The sequence below is a fragment of the Octopus bimaculoides genome, chromosome 3, assembly GCF_001194135.2.
Source record: "Octopus bimaculoides isolate UCB-OBI-ISO-001 chromosome 3, ASM119413v2, whole genome shotgun sequence".
NCBI lineage: Eukaryota > Metazoa > Mollusca > Cephalopoda > Octopoda > Octopodidae > Octopus > Octopus bimaculoides.
The window spans coordinates 107983147-107989325 of record NC_068983.1 but is presented as its reverse complement, the minus strand read 5'-3'; the positions used below and the strand labels follow the sequence as shown (position 1 = coordinate 107989325).

The 6179-nt window shown below is 28.1% G+C and overlaps 1 protein-coding gene across 9 annotated transcripts in view; it reads left to right on the top strand.

Annotated features, from left to right (window-relative positions):
- Positions 1 to 6179, top strand: part of LOC106874729 (uncharacterized) — a 379303-nt gene that overhangs the window by 275828 nt on the left and 97296 nt on the right. The window lies entirely within an intron of this gene.

Genomic DNA, 6179 nt, shown 5'->3' with positions numbered 1-6179 from the left:
TATATATATATATATATATATATATGTATATGTATATGTATATATATATGTATATGCATATATGTATATATATGTATATGTATATGTATATATATATGTATATGTATATATATGTATGTATATATATATGCATGTATATATATATACATACATAATATGTCGCATGTGTTTGTATATTGTAATTTTTGTCCTTTTATTAAACAAATAAACAGGTAAATTGACACAATACAATGTCTGCAAATTGATAAATACCACTTATTCCCCTCCATTTTCTTATTGCTATATATATATATATATATATGCAGGAGTGTTTATGAATATATATACACACAGTCATCTTTATGTAGATGGACGAGAGGTAGACTTATACATATATTTGGGGAAAACCGTGATACAAACGGTATACTAAAGATTACTTATAATGCTAGAAAAGTGGTGTAAATTGATAAAAATAAACTACTTTAACAAAAGCTATTTTCAGTTATAATATTTATGCTATATTCAATCCATAACTGAGAAATGAATTAACGTAACGAAAGCTACAGGTTTTAGGCAAATATTGCATATTTTAATAATAAATTAAATCTAATGGTAACTTTCAGTCTATTATTAGATAGTTGATTAGTTTTTAATTGAGAAACTTTGCAACTATTTATCACCTTGTGTAGTTAGTATGACAGAATGGTCAATGCCAAATTTTAAGTTAATGGCACTATAGATCCCATCTAAAAGAAATATATAAGCACATACTTGATTTCACTTCTCTGAATAGTGTATAAATTTTAAATCCTCTCATAAACCTTCCCTCCTCTCTCACACTCCGTCTCATCTCCCCATATGTGAACAGTGTATGTATTGCGAAATGTAAACTGAAATAAAATCCAGTGTCTAAATCCAAAAACCAGCTCTGAAAATAAGCCTATTTTGCTGCTTCAGTAATTCACGGTGGACAATGAAATCCATATGGTTGATTCTTCTTGTTAGATTAATGACCTCATTATACAGTTTGGTAGTTCTACTGCTGCATTGGAATTAGTTGCTACTTATACTGATTAGGCTATATTCTTATGTTTTACAGGGTACACTGGTACATTATTTTGCATTTGTAGTTCTATGCTAATTAAGTGTGACTTGTAAAGTCAATGGTTTGAATCACTTCAGTTAAAAACAATGTTACACTATTTAAGTGAGGTGATTCATATCCATGTAATTTACAGGTTAAGTTTGCTGTTGTCAGCACAGTTACTTGTTTTAGTTGAAAGAGCAACAATATCTTCTTAAATCAAATCCTATTGTGTATGCAAAAACAAAACACTGTCGTCTGGAATACACTGTTTTGGTGGTTGGGAGATGGTTACAGGTTGAGTGTTTGTTATCATATATCAGCTAAATCAGAGCTGACTTTGAGGCTACACAGCAATAGTGTTCTTGGTTGATTTAATGTGTCTTGTAAAAATCTCAGTTCATGAGCTGCTTGTGATTGAGCAGGGTATTAAAATGGTCTAGTCTACACTTCATTGGTTATCTGTTTCTGTTCATTAGAGTCAACAAAGAAAAACAAATATTAAAAACTGTTGTTTTCAGAGACAACAACAAAAAAAAAATGTTCAATGGATTATAATAAATAGCAGAATCTCATATAATGTCAGACAAATTTTGATATACATTCAGAAATTCCTCCGGGTCCCTGAAAATAATTCTTTCAACAAGTAGCAAAGAGTATAAAATTTGTTTAAATGCATATGTTTTTGAATGTTACAAAGCAGGAAGGACTTGTTTCCAATCATTCTTTATTAATATTTCATATTAAAATAGGAAAGACAAAATGGCATGATAATTAAATGGCAGTATTTTTATTAACCATTCTATTTATATTATCCAAGATTCTATTTATAAATAGAATCAATCGCTTGGTTTTTGTATCCAATCATAGCTTGTATGGTTGTTTAGCCCTATTGATTTATATTTCGGGTAAGATGAAAAGCTGTGACATTCATATCTTTCTCAAAGGCAAAATGAAGTGAAATAGCAATAACTGCAAATCGAACCTAGCAAGACCTTCTACTGTATAGTACATTTTTAAAATACTTTTTATAATTTTTTTTTAATGGTTTGTAATATAAAATTGCAAAAATGTATAAAGAAATCTTTTAAAATCTTGTAGTATTATTGTTCCTTTAATGCATGCTTTCAGTGATTAAAAAGTATACAACAATTATAATACACAATTAAATATCCTATAATGTTCCTTTGCAGTATGTTTGATCAAATCATCCATCCTCTTATTAAATGATTGTATCTTTTACACAAAAGCATCTTTCTCTCATGCTTCATAAAATATTGCTCCTTTTCTCCCCTATATCATAAAGCCTGCTTCTGACTCATTATTCTATTGTTATCAGCATCTCTAAGGTCAATGAAAAGATAAAAGGAATCTGTTATCTTTGAACTTATACCTCCTATTTTGAAATTGCCAGTGACTTCTGCTCAAGAGGATTATTGGTGTTTTCTACTCAATGTTTTTCAAAGCAGTCAATTTCTACTGAATCACACTTCATAATAATCTTTTAATGTCTAAAAGAACATAATCTATTCAAACATTCTAAATGTGATCTCTCTTTATCCATTTTAGTCATTGCATTTTTTCCCTCATACATAAGTTCATGTACACACAGGCGCATACATGTACATCCACAGTTGAAAGGCACTTGAAATATTGCACATTGTGCAATAATTAATTTCCAGTATTATCCTTTATGACTGAATATTAATCATTAATTTTGACCTTTTAAAATATTCTTTGAGCAGAAAGTTAGTTTCAATGAGTTGAATTGAAAAAAGTGATTCATGGTCATAGTGAATTTCACTTGCACTTTGGAAGAACATGGACATCACAAATGTTCCAACATTAATAGGACTAAACACTCATTGACTGATGCTACTGCTTGATTGAGATGCACAAAATATTTATTAGTGATTGACTGAAGATGAATAGACTGCCTGCTCAGACATCACATATTTATGCTTGCAGTAATTGTTTGCTTGTGGACATTTATTATATATTTATTTCTTATGTGTCTTATCTTCCTTTTTCATGGTGAGTAGGATTTTTATAGAGATATACCTGTAATATACTGGAACTCTCTCCAGTGGAAGATTTATATCTCATCTATTAAACATGGCTGAGTTAAGAATAAAGGCAGCAAAAGTGCTGCCGCTTTTGAGAGACATTTATCATTAATATGCATTTAATTTGAAAAATGTGCAAATCAGTCTCAGCATAACATCTAAAGTTATCCTAATTTGAATAATTTTCTGCTCTATTGCTATTTAAGCATGACAAATATGAAATTTATCATCATTAATAAAACCAGTATCATATTATCCGTAATCCTTTTGCACTCTACTATCATTTAAAAGCTTTATTGCACCATTTCAATAATCTCTTTTGACAATCCTAAAATCTCAAGACCATGACCTTACTATGCACAAGATTTACTTTCTTCAGAAGAATTTACAGATATCACGACTTGATTCAAGATCATTGATGATGTTCAATCACTAATATTTGCTTCTTAACACAAACATTGCTTTCTATATCACACTATCACCTTTTATTGCTGGGCAATCATGTTTCTCTCCCACATTCCCACTCAGACATTTTCTATCATCTCCCAACTTCTAATTGACTTATACAATCTTCTTCCTTTTACATTATTTATAAATTTTCATTTTTTTTTTACTTTTAAATCAATATTTTTGGCAGATATATAATTTTTAAAAGTTGATATTTGAAAGTATATTCTATAATTTATTATTTCAATAACAAAAGAAAAACATCAACATTTATACATCATATAGAAACTTTAATGTATTCTTTTCTACTGGTAACATTTTTCAGAATATCCTACTTTGAGTTGTTAAATTTATTATTTTATAAGAACACATAATTAAGAAGAGGATGTGACATTAGCTGCTGCTACTGCTCTTCCTCCTCCTAGTTGTAGCTGTTGTTCTAAAGTCTTTCAAATCATCAATGTTAATTAATAAATTAGATTCTACATTTCTTCCTATCTTAACCCTTGCTTACCTAATCGCCAATCAACAATGTATTGACATTTAAGGTAAAGTTTTAAGTATGACCTATCTCTGCCAATTGTCAGCTTAAAATGTCATAGAAAGTTGTCGCCTATTGTTTACTAATGAGACTGTTTCTCTTTCCTTTGCTTCATTAGTAATATATAGATTGTTACTAATTATAAGTTTTGAAATAACTATACAAGATATGTTTGAAGATCATTACGTTCTAAAATCAGTTTGAATGGAGCAGATCTATTTTCTAATATATGTTGCAGTTAATATATTTAATATTAATACTTGATATTTTATAAGCACAAAACTCAAGAAATTAAATATCTGAGTCTTCAATAATCTATTTTACTTTAGAATTAATTTTGTAGCAAAATACTTGTATAAAATGAAGTTGAAGTTTTACTTACCAATACTTGGAAAACAATGATGATTACTATCTGAAAATGATAATTTTAGACAACATTTATACATCTACATCATATTCTCTTCATCTATAATGTATTTCTTGGTGATAATTATTTTCTTTTTTTTTTTAAATTCTCTTATATTGAAATATATTTCAAGAAATATACTTCATTTTAAGGCTTCACAGGAAATATAACCAGGCTCCTAGGTAATAGAAAAAGAAAATTAATGTTTATTACGATATCATTTATTGGTTTCACAGATGCATCTTTGAAAAGATAAAGTCTTTTTGATCTGATAGAAATTCTGATAATAAGAAATAATGAATTTAGCATGAAGTAAAAGAACGTATGTAGATAAATGAATATATAAGATCTTAAAGATTGCATTTGAATAGACCTTATTAAAAATATATTCAGTTTGTTGATGGAACGGATATGCATTTCAGCCTACCATATTGCCATCTTTTATTCAATTATACACTACTACAGAAATTTTCAGCTTTTCATATTACTTTTTTATTTTCAATAAATTTGATTAGACTTATCTTGTCGGACTTAGCCTAGCATAACCAATCTTTTCATATTGCTGGTGCTGAATCTGAAAACCTCATTTGCTTTTCCAGTTCAAAAAGCTGCTTTAGTGCTAGTAGTTTCCAATGATTAAGGTGATATCATCGTTTACCATTAAAAAGTCCTACCCTAATGTATTACGAGCTGTACTCTAAAGAATACAACAGTACACTTTCTTTACCATCAGATATTCACATTTCTGTCTTGTTTTAATGGTTTCTTTCCATATACTAATGACTTACATAGATTTTCCACCTTTTGTCATTTTATTTGGTTATGTTAGATCTCATAGACCAGCCTCATTTGAAGTCCCACTCATCTTGTTTGACTAACAAACCAATGTGTCCTGCAGTATTTATGTACAAACACACATATATATTATTTATTATTATCATTATTATTATTATTATTATTATTATTACAAATAAAAAAATAATTTACAAAAAACATGCCTTGCTTGTTATTTGTAATAAACAATTAGGAACTCCTCCACACACTTACAAATTCATCTTTTATCAGTATCTCTCAAACATAACTTTAAATTGTCTTTTTCTTTTCTTTTCTTATTTTTTTTCTAAATAGAAGTATGTGTGTGGTAGGGATGCACACAATGTGGAAGTACATTAGCTCATACTTTCCTTTTAAGAAAAATGGAAGTGCTAAGATTTGTGCAGTTAATAGTGTGAAACATCATACAAGTAAATGTGGATAAATATACCTTGAAAATGAGTTTAAGATTCAAAGAAATAGGTGAAACTGAAGATGATAAATAGATTCCTAAATGTTATTACTTTTATTAATTTTTTTTTATGACTATTTATGTATGTTCTCACTTAGCATATAAATGAAATCATTAACTTTTAAATGTTTTCCTAATTAAATTACTGGCAGCTCACTGTACCCTTCTCTCTTTGATATCCATAAATGATCAATACATCAATTGGACATTAAAGAATTTCTAAGTTTGTTTTTATTGATATACTTTAATTTTCTTTTCTGCTTTTTGTGTATATTTAAAATATATTAAAGTAGAAATTTTACATATATATATATATATATATATATATTTATATATAGGACAGCCACATTATGTTGGCAAATACCATTTAC